This window comes from Micropterus salmoides, unplaced genomic scaffold (genome assembly GCF_014851395.1).
Source record: "Micropterus salmoides isolate LMB-PRFRI ecotype aquatic unplaced genomic scaffold, ASM1485139v1 Ms_hic_scaffold_2, whole genome shotgun sequence".
NCBI classification, from domain to species: domain Eukaryota; kingdom Metazoa; phylum Chordata; class Actinopteri; order Centrarchiformes; family Centrarchidae; genus Micropterus; species Micropterus salmoides.
This window is the reverse complement of record NW_024041150.1, coordinates 43,887,101-43,908,241: the sequence shown is the minus strand read 5'-3', so window position 1 is coordinate 43,908,241 and position 21,141 is coordinate 43,887,101. Positions and strand designations below refer to the sequence as shown.

Below are 21,141 nucleotides of genomic sequence, written 5' to 3'. Positions count from 1 at the left end.
TCTCACAGTTTAATTAAAGAAGAACAAACACACCTGCACACAGAGGAGGAGGCGGGGCCTGAGAGGACAGGTGAGTCTACCGTCAGCAGGTTAAACATTTGGCACAAAGTGAACACAGCAGAACCGGTACAGGTCTGGTCCATGTCAGGCTCAGCGTCCTGCTGGTCCATCATGTCCACGTCCCTCCTGTGGAGTTCAGGGACTTTTAAATCCAGACCATCCGGTTCAGTCCAGGTCTGAACACAGACCTGCTCACAGCACACAGTTTGAGTTTCAAATGTAAAAATAAATAAATCCAGACCTTTAGCGTCCGGTTTAAATAAAACAAATGCAGACCAGGTTCCACATCTGAGCCACTAAAATCCACAAATCCAGTCCAGAGTGATCCGGTTCAGGGCTTGGTACGGGGAGCACCTTTAATATTTACTCTGGACACGCCGACACTTCTGATAAAATTTATTGAAAGACGTCGACGGTTCTCGCCGACAGGAAGGCAGTTTGTGCTCGAAGATCCTCCTGCAGCCAAGTCCAAATCCAACCAACCAGCTGGCCTCAAACTAAACAGCTGATCGGGCAGACGTTCGGCCCAGTTCTTATTCTAGTCTAGCGGACTGGACGGCGTCTGCAGGGCCTCCTGTGACCTCACGCAGCTGAACACGGGACGCCATTAATGTAGTTTAGAAACCAGCAGCAGCCGGCTGAAAAGGCTGAACCACCACAAAGATCCGCTTCATACGCCCCTACCAGACCTGGACCTGACTGGAACTCGAGCTGGTCCTGGATAAAGCGGTCTGGTCCTGGTCTGGGTCACACATGGAGGCGGGAGTGGCGGAGTTTCCACCTTCTGGATCGGACTTTGAAGAAGAAGAAGAGGAGCATGAGGAAGAGGCAGGAGGAGACGTAGAGGACCACACACAGACTCATGTCCACGCTGTTAAAACCCAGACCCAGAATCCAGACACCTCCTCCTCCTGCTGCTCCACCTCCTCCCCCCACACCCAGAACCTCCCCCCTCTCCTCCCCCCTCAGAGCGTGGGGTCCCGGTCGAGGCTCCGGCTTCTCCTCGGCTTTCCTCTCTGGCTCCTTCTTCTCTTTCTCTCCTCCTCGGTGCTCCTCCTGAGGCGGGCCGGTCTGTACTGGATCAGGATCAGGAGGAGATTCGGGGAGTCGCGGGGGAGTCAGGAAGTATTTGGGAGACAGATTGGAGGCGCCGTAGTGATGTCGGAGGAAGAGGAGGACGTTGTCGTGGTTCCAGACGTGGACGCCATTTTTCTCCTCATGGCAGGAGGAGCAGAGGGAGGAGAAGGAGGAAGGAGGAAAGAGAGAGAGAGAGAGAGAGAGAGAGAGAGAGAGAGAGAGAGAGAGAGAGAGAGCGAGCAGAGGAAGGAGGAAGAGAGAGAGAGGAGGAAGGAGAGAGAGAGCGAGAGCGAGCAGAGGAAGGAGGAAGAGAGAGGAGAAGGAGGAAGGAGGAAGGAGAGAGAGAGAAGGAAGGAGAGAGAGCGAGCAGAGGAAGGAGGAAGAGAGAGGAGAAGGAGGAAGGAGGAAGGAGAGAGAGAGCGAGCAGAGGAAGAGAAGGAAGAGAGAGCGAGAGAGAGCGAGCAGAGGAAGAGAAGGAAGAGAGAGCGAGAGAGAGCGAGCAGAGGAAGAGAAGGAAGAGAGAGAGAGAGCGAGAGCGAGCGAGAGAGAGGAAGGAGAGAGAGTGAGAGAGAGAGCGAGAGCGAGGAATATAAGTGTGAAACCAAAGTTACTCCTGTCTGACTGTGGGTCTGTCATCGCGCTGAGTTTTAGAACTACACTTCCCATAATGCTTTGGGGCTGTAAACAGGAAGTACAATGTTAGCATATTGTTTAATGAATCAGCTGTTAGCAGGAGAGTCGTGACCTCTGACCTACAGATGGACTCTGTACCTGCCAGTCTGTAGTTGACCCTGTTGTGCTGGTTCCACAGCCAGAGGACCTGGTCCTCTCTGGTCCGGACTTTCTCCATGCTGGCCGCCGCCGCCTGTTCGAAGTGTCGGCCGCACTGCTCGCAGCCAAAGGACGTCCGGATGTAGCGACGCATCACCTGCAGCACCGGCGCCGCCTCGGCCTCCAGACCTGCGTGAGAGAGACAGACCGGGGTCAGACGGATCCTGAGAGACCGGATCCAAAACCTCGTTTTGGATTCTCGCAGTGACATATTTTAGCCATCGTGGCTCCGACCAGGAGGTGAGAAATTCCAGGAGCTTCAGGGAGCTTCTGCCCTGGACCTGGACCCGGACCTGGACCAGGACCAGTCAGGCCTCTCTGACGTTTAAGATCTTTAGGCGTCAGATGACCGCGGCTCACGCTCGCCGTCAGCTGAGCGGTTTAATCCCAGCTGCTCTGCTGTTTAAAAGGAACTTATTATTTACAAAGTTACCCGAACACGTTCATATTTAATCCTCTACAGCCGTCTGATCAGCGCTGCGACGGCGCACGATTCACAAGACAGGAAGATGTTTTAACACGGTTCATCGATTCTTCGTTTAATCCGTGTAACTACACAGCGCAGTGTTTCACACGGACATTTATTACTGCCGCGCGAGACAAAACAGCGAGGGACGAAGAAGAAAGTGTCCAAAGGATCATTTCAAGCTAAAGGAAACAACAACAACTCTGTAACGTTGCCGTCCGTCCACCGTAAAACCAAACTGATGTCTGCTGTAATCTTTTTAGCTTAAGTTCTTTCTTTACGTCTGATTACACCGCGGGCGTAAACGCCAGCGTTCCCTGTGCTGCCGCACCAAACACAAACGTTCCAGCATTTTAATCCTACCGAACACAAGAAAAAATGTAGAACTTTGTAAATGAATTTAAGACTTTATTTTTAGAATATGGAAGTTAAGAAGTCGGGCAGCAGCGCCAGCGAACATCAACAGCTGAGCAGGACTGGACGGGGCGGAGTCACGTGACCACGCGCAGTAGCATGTTTGTAAGGGGAAAGAACATGAACGCAGGCTGAAGGGAAAATATACAACGAGATGGTGGAAGTGCGTCGGGTAGAGAGGTTTGGGTTCCTGTCTTCCAGCTGTACTTCACACTTTTACTCAGTACAAAGACGTCACGCGGTAAAAAACGTGGCGTTACGTTACGGACGCGGCGGACAGAAGCTCGTGCAGATGTCGTCAAGCGTCAGCTGAACTCCGGAACAAACGGCTCCCGGGTGCGTTTCAAACTCTGGAGCGGTTTGTTTGTGACGGCGCCACGTTAGCACCGCGGCGCCATCGTGTCGTCCATCTTTAAACAGGGTCTTTGGTGTGTACCTGTGTTTTCCAGTGCGGCCGGCGTGGCATCGTGTTGGACGGTCAGGACGTGGAACAGAGTCCAGAGGGAACACGGGTAACCTCGAAGCCCCGCCCTGCTGCCCTGGCAGCCAACCCAGCGAAGCTCCGCCCCCAGGAACACACCTGAGATCTGGACAGGAAACAGGAAGTCAGCTGCTGATCTGTGTGCGTGTGTGTGTGCGTGCGCGCGCTTCACCCTCATCTTGTTGTCCACCAGGTCCAGGACGGCCTGGTAGGGGATTCGCTGCAGCGGCAAACTGAGCAGCCAATCAGAGAGAGTCTCCATCAGCTTCACCACAGAGCCTCCACCTGGATACAACTGGACAGGTAGAGACAGAGAGGGGGGGTCAGACGGGTCCAGCAGACTTCAGGCCCCTTTGGTCCGCAAGTCCAGATCAGACTGAACCCCTGACATCACTAACAGTTAACTGCCACAGACACCAGAGCAGCCGCCGCCACCGCCGCCCTGTTCTCCACAGGGCGTCTCCGGAAACACGCAGACATTATTGTAATGATGACGTGATTTCAGCTCCAGGTGAAATGCATGCTGGGATACAGGTTTAAGGAGTGAAGCTCACCTTTGCAACCAAGGTGACGAAGTCCTAAAAGATCTTCAGCTCCTCCCCCTCCAGGGTGCTGTGGGTGGCCAGCTCGACTCTCAGCAGGTAGTGGAGGGCTGACTCCAGATCAGCTGTGTACACCTTCGACCTGCAGAGACACAAACAGGTTTACTGATGACCCCCCGACTCCACGAGCCGAACCGAGCCGGTCTCACCTGTCAAAGTCCCTCCAGGGCTCTGTGCTCTGTCTGTCCGGCAGCACCCCCATCTGGCCTCTGCTGGAACTGCTGCTGGCCGACTTCCACCTGCGCTGGACTCCAGGTAACGTCCTCAAGAGGGAGGAGAAGAAGAAACGCAACCGCTTCTGACTGCAGAAGAAGAAGAAGGAGACATTTACACAAGTCCTAAAAGCAGACCAGCAGAGTCCTGTGAAACAAAGGAGACTAAAATATTACACGTTAATGGAAACTGATCCTTTGTTGCATATTTGTGAGGAACCTTTGCTTCCAGGATCAGGTGTGACCCCCTGTGGATCAGTCCTGCTCGTGGACCTGAAGGAACCTCAATCCTCAGAACAGCTTTAACTCCTGGATGTTGGTGGGTCTCCTCACATGAACTGCTCGCTGCTGGTCCTTCCTTAACACCTGGACAGGTTCAGGTCAGGAGGGTCGGTGTCTTGCTGCCTGACCCGCGTTCTGTTGCGGTTCAGTTCTCAGACAGGTGTCCTGACATTGGTATCATCCAGGATCGATTGTTGCGATCGAGCACTCGAACACAGCACCACGTCCCACAGACCAAACCCAGAACAGGCTTCTCACCCAGAGCAGGAAGTTCTATTCTGGTCTGAATATTTCTAAGAGGCCTTCTGGCTCGTCCACGTGATCTTCAGCAGAGTTCCTGTAAGGAGAGGCCGCCTCCTCCAGCCCCGCTGCTCCGGCCCTGCAGGACTTCAAGGGCCTTTTTCTGATTTTCCTGCTGCTTCTCTAAAAATTGTGATGAAAGTTTTGTTGATAATAAGAGAAAACTGAACCACAGAATTGTAGTTGAATCTTTAAAGAGGTCATATTTTGCTTTTTGTCTTTTCCCCTCTCCTTTATTGAGTTAAATTCCTTTTTTGTGCCTGTAACAGGTTTGCAAACTGAAACAGTCCAAAGTGAGTTCCCATCTCCCACAGAAGACTTGGTAGTCCAGCTGCTTCCCTTTCATCCCTGTGACGTCACAGGGATGAAAGCTAAACGCGGCTCATATAACGCTGCTACATCACAGGAACACAGTTGTTCCTGTGATGTAGAGACAGAGCTCAGTTAAAACTTTATGGATACAGATTAATAACTCACCGCTCTGAAACTCTCGCTCCAGTCCGTGTTGCCGAGCCGGTCGGCAACACGTACGGCTGAACCCGAGCCGTTTACCGGCTTCTCGCCGACCCGCCCTTCTCTGCTTCTGATTGGCTAGTAGTCCTTAACTAGGAACTGAACATGTGCAACTCCCAACAAAGATCATTTAGAGACAAGATGTATCACTCCATAGCTAAAACGAAGCCTTCAACACAGGCTGAAAAGAGGAGCTGCAGCAATGTGCAGCATGACAAACATATAACCATGGAAACCTGCTCTGGTACAAACTCTAAATAAGATGAGGAACCTGAAAATGAGCAGAATATACGACCTCTTTAAACTGTCCCTCCAGGACCCTGCCCCACCCCAGCTGACCGGGTGCAGCAGCCTGTGTCTCGGTGTCTCTCCGACGTTCTCCGTGTGTTTCTAACGTTCTCTCTCAAAGCGTTTGTCAGGAGATGATTTCCTTTCTGTTGGACCACGATACTGCACGTTCTGCAGAACAAGAAGATCTGGATCCTGGTCTTCACGGTCCTTTGCTGTTATTTCTGCAGGTAAATGCGAGACGTCTGCCGCGTCTTCTGAACAAGGAGGGGAGTTTGCTGCCGTGGGACAACGTTTATCAGGAAGCAGAGATGAGAGGTCAGATTTGGGGAAAGGTTGCTGTGATTGTTTCTTCAGTTTCCTCTGTTCGACAGTCTGACTGTGGATCAGTCCAAACTCTTTACAGCTGGTTTTATGAACCTTTAAGGACTAAATGTCAAAAGGGCGTGACCATCGTTAGCAGTTTAGCAAAATGTACAGACTGCTGTGATACTGAAACCTGAACACATGACCACTCTCAGGAAGTCCTGCAGCGTCTCTCTCTGGTTTCTCAGCGGAGTTCTGGACCTTTGTTCTGGACGTCTTCTGGGAAGTGAAGTCGCAGAGTTCTGACTCTGACTCTGTTCTGAAGCAAACTGCATCCACCTGTCTGCATGTTTTAGAGGACTTTCTGAAAGTCCAGACCTTGTTTCAGACCTTGTTTCAGAGCATTTCTCTGTGAATTTGTTTATTTCCGGTTTGTGGGAACCAGCGAACGTCCTGTAAATAGTCTGAGAGTCCGAACCATCATAAAAATCCTTTCACAAGAGGAAGGAACTGGACCATGGTTCAGTTCCTTCCTCTTGTCGTCTGACCAAATTTCGGCTGGAGGTTTCACACCTGTGATTTTGGCATCAAGCTGAAAAGTCCGGACCACACGAGGTGTGAAAGCCCCTTAAAGTGAGTCTCCGCTGCAGCTTCACCTGCTGACTCACTGCAGTCTCTGACTTCCTGTCGTTACACCTGAACGCAGCTGTCACCTCACAGAGTCTTTCATCACCTCTGGGTTTTATCTGTGTGTGCGTCTACTCACACGTGCAGGTGCGAGTGCGATGCGTTCGGGTGCAGCAGGTAGACAGAGGGGAAGGTTGTGATCTTCAGAGCGTCCAGCAGGGGGCGGTCAGAGCTCAGAGCTCAGAGCTCGCTTTACCTCCACACCCGAGTACTGCTGCAGGTCCAGTATCACCTGAGAGACAGACAGGTAGAGAGAGAGACAGTTAGATCCTCGGCTCTGGAGCTCAGGCTGAACCGTCTCCTCCTTCATGGTCCCACCTCTCGTCCTACGTAGGAGTCCGGGTCCTCGATGATGATGGCGTTGTAGTGGTCCGACCTCTGACCCAGCAGAGGCAGCAGCTCTGCAGAGCTGCACACAGATTCATTATTATTTTCTCAGTTTAAAGGGCAGCTGATGTCTCTAAGAAGCACATCTGGTTACAGGTGCTGAAATTCTCAATAAATCAAACGCTGGGACAGAAACACCTGAAACACCTGGTCTGTGCGGCAGCACGACTTCCTCCCTACATCGACTGAAAAACATCTCAGCTCCGATGAAAACTTGAAAACGTTTCCATCTTTATCGTCTTTCAGGACCTCTGGCGCAAGTTTTATGTTTTCTGATTTTGTCTACGGGGCTGCTGGTGCGTGATGAGTCATGCTGCGTTCAGAATCAGGTTCTGGTTCTGGTACCTGTACGGGTCCAGTGGAGGACAGTGATCGGGCCACTCCCGCTTGGTGTGGTTCTGTAGGATGTTCACCATCACCTGTCTCACTGACTGGATCTCTCTGTCTGCACCTGGAGACAGACAGGAGGCGTGAGACAGGAGGCGTGAGACAAGTTTTCAGACAGGAGGCGTGAGACAAGTTTTCAGACAGGAGGCGTGAGACAGGAGGCGTGAGACAAGTTTTCAGACAGGAGGCGTGAGGCAGGAGGCGTGAGACAGAAGGCGGAGACAGGTTTTCAGACAGGAGGCGGAGACAGGTTTTCAGACCGGAGGCGTGAGCCAGGAGGTAAAGACAGGAGGCGTAAGAGTGTCTCACCTCTATAGGTCGTCCCTCTGTCTGTCTCTGGACTGTGAGCCCGAAAATACTGGAGACAAACAGATCGATAATATCATTACATGTCAATACACACTGTCAGTACGCAGTACTAGTACTCTGCAGGTAGTACTGTGACGTACTTTGAAGGTTGGGTAGAACTTGATGCTGAACTCTTACAGACGTCGAAGTTCTCCTCCTGAGCGCAGTCCAGCACGGCCACGCTGATGGTCTGCTGCCAGTCTGAGAAACAGAGACAGAAGCCAATCAGGGCAGAGGAGGGCGGGTCCTGACAAGCACAACAAACCAGCTTCAGAGCAGAAACTGCTTTTTGTCTGCAGCAACCAGAGAAAGACTCAGAAATATATCAAACAGTTGTACTTTCGGGGCCGGATGACTTTTCTGCAGCACTTTACAGTGGAAATGTTTTTAAGGAGGCAGATCAGACTCTAACCCGCTGACAGAATCGGCGCTGCTCTCAGATCAACCGGTCTCCTGTCACGTGGTCCCTGCTGAGTCATGATTCAGTCTTCCCTCCTCTTTTGTCCCGTCCACAGGGAGAGGACAGAAAACTGGGCCAAGAAGAACCAGTGTCAACAAGCTGGTCAATGTTCTGGGGTCATTTCAGCTTAAGTTACTGTTTCTGGAACAACGCACACTACTCTGTTATGGCAGACACTAGTGTGCTCTTACATCTAATCTTTTAATATTATTATCACTATTCTGGTTATATATCTGTATTGTGTTTTATCCTTCACCTTTCTGTCTTCTATAAGCCTCATGGTAGTCCGTCCACATTTACTGGGGTTCAGGTCAGAGCTCTGAGATTGTTTTCCTCTCCTGGAATGTTCATTCAAGGCCTGGAGAGGATCTCTGTTCCCCAAAACATAGATGAGGATGCATCCTGAAGCCGCTCTGACCAGCAGGTCTCTGGACTGTATATGTGTTGTAGACCTTCTCTGTTTATTCTCTTATTAATAAATTCTTCAGAGACAGCGGTTGGTTGTAACCCAATTCTTTGCTCAAACCCTCACCAAGTAAATCATTTCCACGACAGTTTCTTCTAGATTTACATATTTCGTTGTGGAAATAAACCTCTCTCTTCCTCTAGCTTTGTTTTTTAAACATTTCTTGTTGTTATTTTCCAGAACATTTTTACCAGATGCTCTCACTGACTTGTGGCGCTAACAAACAACAAGCTGGTGAGGGGTTTCTTACCGTGCAAGAAAACCTTTCATTTGTTATTTAACATATTTACCTTTCATTTGTTATTTAACATATTTATCCGAACCATTTAAAGTGGGGCTGGGCGGTACGGCCAAAATGATAATTATCAGGATAAAAGTCAAATCATTATTTCTTTCAGGTTTAAAGGCAGATTTTAGCTCCTGGGTGAAAATTAAAGAAGGTTAAACTTTTCTTTCTGATCAGAACAAACACACAGCGGATCACTTTCCAAATCTGAGGCCAAACATTCAGAACTACTCTGAGAAAATCTCTTTTCAAAGCTGTACTTAGTAAATCTTTTTCAGTCCCTTTAACGCAACAGAACAAACATCAGAACAGAGAGATGAAGTGCTGATTCGTTTGTGATTCAGATGAAATAAATCAAACATTAATTGAACTTTTTTCGTTATTGAGGAAAATGATCCTGTGATAATTATTATCATCATCATGGTTTTATTGCCCAGCTGAGTTCAGCAGCAGAGGTTCTGTGGGAGAACAGAAACCTGTTCCTCTTTCTCACTCTGCAACCCTGTTACACGCACAACAAAGATTAATAACACACTAAAGGAGAACTGGACCTGTTTAAGACCAGGTTTAGGGTTCAGGTTACAGTTAGAGGGCGCTTTATGTCAGAGACGGCGATGGTGGAACAAACATGGGTGGTGTCTCCAGCTGTCGGGGGGGGGGCAGGTCTTTGTCCCTTAGATGTCCTTTGACTGCGAAAGCAGGTCCAAAAAGAAAATGTGTCCCTGTGTGTTAGAGGGGCAGCTGGTCTCCTGCTGGATGATTCCCCAGAGACTGGGAGGCAGACTGAGACTAAACACAGCAGACACATTCCCACAGGCTGGTGTGTGTGTTACTGCGCGTGTGTGTTACTGCGCGTGTGTGTGTGTGTTACTGTGTGTGTTACTGTGTGTGTGTTACTGCGCGTGTGTGTGTGTGTTACTGCGCGTGTGTGTGTGTGTTTGTTACTGCGCGTGTGTGTGTGTGTGTGTTAGTTACTGCACGTGTGTGTGTGTTAGTTACTGCACGTGTGTGTGTGTGTTTGTTACTGCGCGTGTGTGTGTGTTTGTTACTGCGCGTGTGTGTGTGTGTTTGTTACTGCGCGTGTGTGTGTGTGTGTAGTTACTGCGCGCGTGTGTGTGTGTGTTGGTTACTGCGTGTGTGTGTGTGTGTGTTAGTTACTGCGCGTGTGTGTGTGTTACTGCGTGTGTTACTGCGTGTGTGTTACTGCGTGTGTTACTACGTGTGTGTTACTGCGTGTGTTACTGCGTGCGTGTGTGTTACTGCGTGCGTGTGTGTTACTGCGTGTGTGTTACTGCGTGCGTGTGTGTTACTGCGCACGCGTGTGTGTTACTGCGCGTGTGTGTTACTGCGTGTGTTACTGCGTGTGTGTGTGTTACTGCGTGTGTGTTACTGCGTGTGTGTGTGTTACTGCGTGTGTTACTGCGTGTTACTGCGTGTGTTACTGCGTGTGTGTGTGTTACTGCGTGTGTGTCTGCGTGTGTGTGTTCCTGCGTGTGTGTGTTACTGCGTGTGTGTGTTACTGCATGCATGTGTGATACTGCGTGTGTGATACTGCGTGTGTTTTACTGCGTGTGTGTTACTGCGTGTGTGTGTGTTACTGCGCGTGTGTGTGTGTGTTACTGCGTGTGTGTGTGTGTGTTACTGCGTGTGTGTGTGTGTGTGTTACTGCGCGTGTGTGTGTGTTACTGCGCGTGTGTGTGTGTGACTGCGTGTGTGTTACTGCGTGTGTGTGTTACTGCATGTGTTACTGCGTGTTTGTTACTGCGTGTGTTACTGCGTGCGTGTGTGTTACTGCGTGTGTTACTGCGTGTGTGTGTGTGTTACTGCGTGTGTTACTGCGTGCATTACTGCGTGCGTGTGTGTTACTGCGTGTGTTACTGCGTGTGTTACTGCGTGTGTGTGTGTTACTGCGTGTGTGTTACTGCGTGTGTGTGTGTTACTGCGTGTGTGTTACTGCGTGTGTGTTACTGCGTGTGTGTTACTGCGTGTGTGTTACTGCGTGTGTGTGTGTTACTGCGCGTGTGTGTGTGTTACTGCGCGTGTGTGTGTGTGTTACTGCGCGTGTGTGTGTGTGTGTTACTGCGCGTGTGTGTGTGTGACTGCATGTGTGTTACTGCGTGTGTGTGTTACTGCATGTGTTACTGCGTGTTTGTTACTGCGTGTGTTACTGCGTGCGTGTGTGTTACTGCGTGTGTTACTGCGTGTGTGTGTGTTACTGCGTGTGTTACTGCGTGCATTACTGCGTGCGTGTGTGTTACTGCGTGTGTTACTGCGTGTGTTACTGCGTGTGTGTTACTGCGTGTGTGTTACTGCGTGTGTGTGTGTTACTGCGCGTGTGTGTGTGTGTTACTGCGCGTGTGTGTGTGTGTGTGTGTTACTGCGCGTGTGTGTGTGTGACTGCGTGTGTGTTACTGCGTGTGTGTGTTACTGCGTGTGTTACTGCGTGTGTTACTGCGTGTTTGTTACTGCGTGTGTTACTGCGTGCGTGTGTTACTGCGTGTGTTACTGCGTGCGTGTGTGTGTTACTGCGTGTGTTACTGCGTGTGTTACTGCGTGCGTGTGTGTTACTGCGTGCGTGCGTGTTACTGCGTGTGTGTGTGTTACTGCGTGTGTGTGTGTTACTGCGTGTGTTACTGCGTGTGTGTTACTGTGTGTGTGTTACTGCGTGTGTGTTACTGCGTGTGTGTTACTGTGTGTGTGTTACTGCGTGTGTTACTGCGTGTGTTACTGCGTGTGTGTGTGACTGCGTGTGTGTGTGTTACTGCGTGTGTTACTGCGTGTGTGTTACTGCGTGTGTGTTACTGCGTGTGTTACTGCGTGTGTTACTGCGTGTGTTTTTGCATGGGAAACCCTCCAGGTCTGTGTGTTGGCGTCTCTGAACAAGTAACTGAGTAATTAACTAAAAACTGGTCCTAAAATCTCCTACAAATGAAACGCAGACTGAGAAGCATTAGCAAATTAAAGCTGCAAGCAGCGTTGGGCGGGCCCTCGCACTTGTAAGCGCGTCCGCGTGTGAGCCGGCCGAGTTGCATATTCTGGAGCTCTGCCAGTGCGGCTGTGAATTTGCTACGCGGTTATGACGCCGCATGAAGGTGTTATATGTCACTTCCTGTGTCCCCTATGTGGAGCTACATAGCACTTGCCGCTATGAATATAAATCGGTGTTGGCGTGTAGATGTCTGCGGGGTGGGAGAGTTATCAAGCACGTAAAGTTTGTTTCAGATGTGAGCATGTACACTGAACAATAATGTACCCAAACAATAAAATAAATTCCTTTTATATTTCCCTGCCTTGTTGTTTATGTGTACATACAGAGGAAGAATGTGAGAACAGCACACATTTCATCGTTACTGTGTGTTAGAGCATGGGAGAACAGTGGATACTTTTAATACAGCCCACACCCCTAATACTGTGTAACTATAACAAGTAGAGAACAGAAGAAAAAGATGTTCTTTCTTTACAACTGTCTGCATAGCTTATTCATATTGTATAATGAATGAAAATAAATAGGCCTACTAGGCTCCTCTCTACTTTGACATTTAAGATTAGCTTGTTTGATCCACCTTCATACACATGTGACATTACTGTACAACTTGGGAAAGGTGAGTTGTTTTCTGCTCCAGCCTGCCTAAAAGAAAAGCGTTTTTGGGATTAAATGGACTTTATTAGCTGCTGCAGTGCAGGATGAACTCAGAATAGACCCATTTCTCACCTTATTATTCTAAATCATGCAACGAAGAAGAAGAAATGCATAATAAATCCTGGGACAAAATCTGTCCACAAATACTGTACAGCATGTAGTCTGATGAACAAGACTTGTGTTATAGCTGACTTGGGCAGTGAAATGTTTAATTTTTTTAATTCATGTGGTCATAGTTGTCCACAACTCAAATCAGAATATAAGAAGAAATGTTTTATACCACCTCAAGAAGGCTTCCTATCAGAAAGGTAGGAAGGTATTTCAAATGTACAACTGCAGTACTTAAATCTAAGTAAAGTAATTTCCCTGACATTACTGTGTTACGCATGTAACAGGTTTTATACTTCCTGTGAGTATAATCCAATCAGTCTTATTTTCATACTGTATATCCTTTGTGTAATTTGATAAATTGTGTTGTATGTGGTGCTCGCATCGGGTACTACTGAGACTTCATTGCCCTCTTCAGAGAAGACTCTGACTGCAACATGCGTCTTTGTAAAGAGAGAAACGGACAGAAAAAGTCTCTAACTCTGCCTGTCAGCTCGCTCTGCTCCGTTAAAACTGAATTTACCATACAGAATTGAATACGAGTGCACTCCAGATTTAGCTGCAGCCAGCTGACCGTGTGCTTCTCCCTATACCGCAGTTCTGTGTCCATGCATGCAGCAAACTGAAAGCACTGTCTGTCGGAGCGTCTACGTGAAAAGAGAAGGAAGACATTGCTGGTAGTAGTGTCTTCAGAGTTGTTAAACACCTCAGCGCACTGAAGGAAGCCATCTGACTGTGTGAGCGGCAAGATCGTTGATGTCTGTAGGAAGAATAGTAGGAGCTCTCCTGTCTGACTGGTCCACCAATAGCAGAGAAGATGACCCCTTGAGACACAGCCCCTCCTCATTTGCATAATGAGGCAGAAATGCATACAAAATTTAAAAAAGACAGGCAGAAATAAATACCATGGGTGAAAATAAATAAGGTAAATAAATACAAAGGAAGAATAAAACAGAAAAAATATTAAAACACACACATAAATAAATACATTTAAAAAAATAGTAATAAATAAAGTTGAATAAAAAATAAGGTAATTATAACAAAGGTGAATAAGTAAGACACTAATTAAAATATAAACATTTATGTCTCCTTGTATAATTTAATTACTACCTACATTTATTTATTAGGGCCCGAGCACGACCGTGCGAGGTCCCTATTGAATTTGCTCGGATTATTTTTTTTAGGGCCCGAGCACGACCGTGCGAGGTCCCTATTGAATTTGCTCGGATTATTTTATTTATTTTTTTATTTATTTTCTGCAAAGTAGGCCCAAATGACATGGCCTAAACATACTCGAAAACTCACCAAAATTTGCAAACATGTCAGAACCGGTGAAAAATTTTGTATTCTACAAGTTTCGCACATGGGCGTGGCAAAATGACTCGCTAGCGCCACCTAGAAAATTGGAAATGATTAGCCCCTCGTTCACGTTCAACCTACATGTACGAAATTTTCTGGGGACATGTATCGTATCAAGACGCACAAAAAAGCCTCAAGAACCCATAGCCTAAAGTAAACAGGAAGTCGGCCATTTTGAATTTTATGGCCATTTTTGGATGATTTACACACTTCGTACTTTAACGAACTCCTCCTAGGGATTTTGTCAGATCGACGTCAAATTTCTGCTGTGCCTTCTAAGGCATTGACGATGAAAGTTGTGCTATTTGCGCGTTTTCGTCAATGGGCGTGTCCGTGGCGTCGATGATTCGCTATGAAAGAGGAAGTTGTTGTAACTTCAGTGTACATGCTCACATCTGCACCAAACTGTACATGTAGGATGAGAGTCCCGCCCTGAACACATGTACATGCTGACATTCACCCACAGTCATAGCGCCACCTGCTGGCAACAGGAAGTGACTTTTAACGAAGCAGCCCCCGCCGCACGTTTCACCTGCGTGCACAAATTTTCTATGGTACGTGTATCTTGTCCAGACGCACAAAAAAGTCTCTTGGAGCCATAGCCTAAACCCAACAGGAAGTCGGCCATTTTGAATTTTACGTCAAATTTTGGATGATTTACACACTTCGTACTTTAACGAACTCCTCCTAGGGATTTAGTCCGACCGACTTCAAATTTCTGCTGTGCCTTCTAAAGGCATTGAAGATGAAAAGTTGTGCTATTTGCAAGTTTTCGTCAATGGGCGTGTCCGTGGCGTGGCGTCAAAGATCAAGTCTTCGCCATGACACAGGAAGTTGTTGTAACTTCAGTGTACATGCTCACATCTTAACCAAACTTTACGTGCTTGATAACTCTCCCACCCCGCTATGGAGGACCGATCCTGACACAGTCAGAAATAAATACAGAAATAAATAAATGCTCAATAAATAAATAAGCATCCAATTAAATACACAAAAAAATAAAGTAAATAAATAAATGTAGGTAGTAATTAAATTATACAAGGAGACATAAATGTATATATTTTAATAGTGCCTTTACTTATTCACCTTTGTTATAATTACCTTATTTGTTTATTCAACTTTATTTATTACTAATTTTTTTAATGTATTTATTTATGTGTGTGTTTTAATATTTTTGTCTGTTTTATTCTTCCTTTGTATTTATTTACCTTATTTATTTTCACCCATGGTATTTATTTCTGCCTGTCTTTTTTAAATTTTTGTATGCATTTCTGCCTCATTATGCAAATGAGGAGGGGCTGTGTCTCAAGGGGTCATCTTCTCTGCTATTGGTGGACCAGTCAGACAGGAGAGCTCTTACTCTGCCTGCAGACATCAACGATCTTGCCCCTCACACAGTCAGATGACTTCCTTCAGTGCACTGAGGTGTTTAACAACTCTGAAGACACTACTACCAGCCATGTCTTCCTTCTCTTTTCATGTAGATGCTCCAACAGACAGTGCTTTCAGTTTGCTGTATGCATGGACACAGAACTGCGGTACAGGGAGAAGCACACGGTCAGCTGGCTGCAGCTAAATCTGGAGTGCACTCGTATTCAATTCTGTATGGTAAATTCAGTTTTAACGGAGCAGAGCGAGCTGACAGGCAGAGTTAGAGACTTTTTCTGTCCGTTTCTCTCTTTACAAAGACGCATGTTGCAGTCAGAGTCTTCTCTGAGATGCGAGCACGACATACAACACAATTTATCAAATTACACATCGGATATACAGTATGAAAATAAGATTGATTGGATTATACTCACAGGAAGTATAAAACCTGTTACATGCGTCTATTAAAAGTAAAGTAACACAAAAATGTCAGGGAAATTACTTTACTTAGATTTCAGGACTGCAGTTGTACATTTGAAATACCTTCCTACCTTTCTGATAGGAAGCCTTCTTGAGGTGGTATAAAACATTTCTTCATATATTCTGATTTGAGTTATGGACAACTATGACCACATGAATTAAAAAAATTAAACATTTCACTGCCCAAGTCAGCTATAATAAATCTTGTTCATTAGACTACACGCTGTACAGTATTTGTGGACAGATTTTGTCCCAGGATTTATTATGCATTTCTTCTTCTTCGTTGCATGGTTTAGAATAATAAGGTGAGAAATGGGTCTGTTCTGAGTTCATCCTGCACTGCAGCAGCTAATAAAGTCCATTTAATCCCAAAAACGCTTTTCTTTTAGGCAGGCTGGAGCAGAAACACAGTAACGATGAAATGTGTGCTGTTCTCACATTCTTCCTCTGTATGTACACATAAACAACAAGGCAGGGAAATATAAAAGGAATTTATTTTATTGTTTGGGTACATTATTGTTCAGTGTACATGCTCACATCTGAAACAAACTTTACGTGCTTGATAACTCTCCCACCCCGCAGACATCTACACACCAATACCGATTTATATTCATAGCGGCAAGTGCTATGTAGCTCCACATAGGGGACACAGGAAGTGACATATAACACCTTCATGCAGCGTCATAACCGCGTAACAAATTCACAGCCGCACCGGCAGAGCTCCAGAATGTGCAACTCGGCCGGCTCACACGCGGACACGCTTACAAGTGCGAGGGCCCGCCCAACGCTGCTTGCAGCTTTAATTTCTGCCTGTCTTTTTTAAATTTTTGTATGCATTTCTGCCTCATTATGCAAATGAGGAGGGGCTGTGTCTCAAGGGGTCATCTTCTCTGCTATTGGTGGACCAGTCAGACAGGAGAGCTCCTACTCTGCCTGCAGACATCAACGATCTTGCCCCTCACACAGTCAGATGGCTTCCTTCAGTGCGCTGAGGTGTTTAACAACTCTGTAACAATACTACCAGCAATGTCTTCCTTCTCTTTTCACGTAGACGCTCCGACAGACAGTGCTTTCAGTTTGCTGCATGCATGGACACAGAACTGCGGTATAGGGAGAAGCACACGGTCAGCTGGCTGCAGCTAAATCTGGAGTGCACTCGTGTTCAATTCTGTATGGTAAATTCAGTTTTAACGGAGCAGAGCGAGCTGACAGGCAGAGTTAGAGACTTTTTCTGTCTGTTTCTCTCTTTACAAAGACGCATGTTGCAGTCAGAGTCTTCTCTGAAGAGGGCAATGAAGTCTCAGTAGTACCCGATGCGAGCACCACATACAACACAATTTATCAAATTACACAACGGATATACAGTATGAAAATAAGATTGATTGGATTATACTCACAGGAAGTATAAAACCTGTTACATGCGTAACACAGTAATGTCAGGGAAATTACTTAGATTTAAGTACTGCAGTTGTACATTTGAAATACCTTCCTACCTTTCTGATAGGAAGCCTTCTTGATGTGGTATAAAACATTTCTTCTTATATTCTGATTTGAGTTGTGGACAACTATGACCACATGAATTAAAAAATTAAACATTTCACTGCCCAAGTCAGCTATAACACAAGTCTTGATCATCAGACTACATGCTGTACAGTATTTGTGGACAGATTTTGTCCCAGGATTTATTATGCATTTCTTCTTCTTCGTTGCATGATTTAGAATAATAAGGTGAGAAATGGGTCTATTCTGAGTTCATCCTGCACTGCAGCAGCTAATAAAGTCCATTTAATCCCAAAAACGCTTTTCTTTTAGGCAGGCTGGAGCAGAAAACAACTCACCTTTCTCAAGTTGTACAGTAATGTCACATGTGTATGAAGGTGGATCAAACAAGCTAATCTTAAATGTCAAAGTAGAGAGGAGCCTAGTAGGCCTATTTATTTTCATTCATTACACAATATGAATAAGCTATGCAGACAGTTGTAAAGAAAGAACATCTTTTTCTTCTGTTCTCTACTTGTTATAGTTACACAGTATTAGGGGTGTGGGCTGTATTAAAAGTATCCACTGTTCTGCCATGCTCTAACACACAGTAACGATGAAATGTGTGCTGTTCTCACATTCTTCCTCTGTATGTACACATAAACAACAAGGCAGGGAAATATAAAAGGAATTTATTTTATTGTTTGGGTACATTATTGTTCAGTGTACATGCTCACATCTGAAACAAACTTTACGTGCTTGATAACTCTCCCACCCCGCAGACATCTATACACCAATACCGATTTATATTCATAGCGGCAAGTGCTATGTAGCTCCACATAGGGGACACAGGAAGTGACATATAACACCTTCATGCGGCGTCGGAACCGCGTAGGAAATTCACAGCCGCACCGGCAGAGCTCCAGTATGGCAAGCCATTAGTGCCAAAAAACGTCACTCTTGTTGCATGTTTTGCTAACAAAACGGCGTTTAAAACGGCGTTTTGTGTATAAAAACGGCGCGAAAAACGCCGTTTTGTTTTGACACGCTGTAAAAAGCGGCGTTTGTCATTATCAGCCAACATTATTCACAATGTAAAGATAGCTTATTGATGATTAACATGATTTCAAAACATGCATCTTATTATTTAGCTTAGGTATCATCAGAAGGTATGCTTTCACAAAGACTTCAGGTAACCTTTCTCAAATATGTCCATTTTGGAAGAAAAGAAATGCAGCGTTTTTTTTTAAAACCAAGTATCTTAATAGCCTGCAGATGCCTTTTCAGAATCAGAATGAGCTTTATTGTCAAGTACTGTTTTACACATACGAGGAATTTGCTGTGGTGATAAGGTGCTACATGTAGACAAACATACAGTCAACATAAATAAATGTGGAAATATATAAATATGGAATAAGATAAGTTTTTGTAGCAACTTGTATAGTGTAGTGTTTTGGGGTAACATAAATATTATCGCAGGAGTCCGGAAGGATAGCTTTGGATAAATAAATAAAAGCCAGGGAATAAATGACAAGCTGTGTTTTCCCTGAATCGACTGAAACACACGTTTGTGTCAGGTTGCCTTTGGCCTGGATTTAGGATGACATGGTAAAACAAAGCTTTGTAGAAACAAGGGTAGGCTCGCTATCAATACTGCACAGACTGAAGGGCTCATAAAAAGACAAATGAGGCTTAAACTGTTCACTGATGACCATGTAAAGATAGTTGTTCCACTTATGGTGATTTCTCACTTTCTTTGTGTTTGTATGTTCTATTTTAGGAGATACTTTAATCTAACAGTGATGATAAATAAAAAGCAAATTAATTATTTATGTCAAATTTGATCTAAAATCATCAATCAATAGATGTTACAAGCTATAACCTAGAGTAGCTAAATATTTTTAGTAAATGTAGTCAATTTACTTGATCAGTCTGGGACTTTTGTGTTGAGTTTTTCATGTTTGTCTGTGGTTACTTTCTGCCTTTAGGTGGCTACGATCACAGTAAAGTAGATCAGTGCTGAATTAGTGTGGTCTGTTCTTCTTCTGTACTGATTGGGTGACAACACTTCAAATTTAGTGGCTGTAAAATCCACAGGGCGGAGCTCATTATCATTTTACAAAACGGCGTTTTTTACGCCGTTTGTTTAGTTAACAAAACGGCGTTTAAAACGGCGTTTTGTAAACTAAACGCCGCTTTTTACGGCGTGTCAAAACAAAACGGCGTTTTTCGCGCCGTTTTTATACACAAAACGCCGTTTTAAACGCCGTTTTGTTAGCAAAACATGCTACAAGAGTGACGTTTTTTGGCACTAATGGCTTGCCATACTCCAGAATATGCAACTCGGCCGGCTCACACGCGGACGCGCTACAAGTGCGAGGGCCCGCCCAACGCTGCTTGCAGCTTTAATATTTTACATGGAGTTTGGTGGTGCCGTTTACAAAGGAGAACGGCAAAAGAGGAACCAAGCCGTGTTAACAGGTGGCACACAGCTAGTTTTAGCCAACAGCTGTTTAATTAATGCGCGTTTGTTCTGATAAATATTAGGGGAGCATTTTCTAAAGTAAATTACTCTTAGCTGGTTTAAACTCTTGTCATTATTGTAACGTTTAAGCAGTCACTCAGAACTTCATTCAAAAATCTGCTACTTTTAAGTTGCTTCCCAGAACTTAAAACACTTAAGCAAGCGTGTGTAACACGACCTGTTGTTGAGATTTTACTGTAATAACCTGATGAAATTTAGATTGTTTTAATGCCGGACTAAAGCAGAATATATTAGAATCAGAAAACACAGAGAGAAACTTTAAGAAGTGGCGTTGTTTTTAGCAATCAGCCAGTAATAAAGCAAAAACAGTCATATTTTGAATAGAGTCTGGCGGTGCTGTTTAAAAGGCGAATAGCCGCGGCGGAACCGAGCCGTGTGTGTTTGCTGCGGTACCTTTGACGTCCTGGGCCAGGGCCTTCCACGTGCTGGAGTACTGGATGCAGTGTCCACACCAGGAGGAGAAGAACTGGACCAGCCAGGCCGAGGACGAGTTCGTCACGGAGGACTTCAGGCTGCCGCTGCTCAGGATCATCAGCGGGTCCTCCTCCGTGTACAGCCGGGCGGCGGCCGCCACACACCCGGGGAAGAGCCAGAGGCAGACCGCCGCCGCTTTGAACCAGAACCGGAGCATCCCTGCGGTCCGGATAGAGACACACGCCGAGCCGAGCCGAGCCGAGCCGAGAGCGGGCCGTCAGACAGCTGGAGAGGTTCTGCCGAAAACGAGCAAAGAGCGCCGCGCAGACATGAGAGCGGCTACGTATGTTTTTCAGCAGAGAGCAGACGTCTCACTCCGAGCGGGATTCACACGACGGCCTCCAAACTAAAGTAAACACGTGTGATTGTAGAATAAAAAACTACCCAGTAACATTTATTAACACACGACAAATACTGATTTATGGCAGGATCGGGTGGAGTTTCTATGGTAACGGCTCCACGACTTTAAGCCGTGGATCCCGTTTTTTTTTGCCCAAGAGACGATCTTTTTCTCTCAGGCCGAGAAACTAACGCGAGAACTGACGAGACTGACCCGTGGTGTGTTCAGGGTGAGATCTCAGCCTCAGAGGACCTTCCGGTGCTTGTGTGTTGGTACCGTGTTGTGCTGCTTTCGCTAAATAACAGTTACATTTGTTAGATTACAGCGGCCAACTGTCCGCTAAACACTTCATCTTACAGTAATTTAGCCTAAGCACTCACAGTTCTTTCCATCTTTTAGTGACTGCTGTTCAATCTCATAGTTGTTCTAAAGTTTTGGTAGCTGACGCTACAGTACTTTAGCTTAGCCGTTAGCGACTTTAGCTTAGCAGCTAGC

At 46.1% G+C, this 21,141-nt stretch overlaps 1 pseudogene; it reads right to left on the bottom strand.

The window, feature by feature from the left end:
• Nucleotides 1–94: 94 nt before the first annotated feature.
• LOC119911660 lies at nt 95–20,691 on the bottom strand (annotated as a pseudogene).
• Nucleotides 20,692–21,141: the final 450 nt, after the last annotated feature.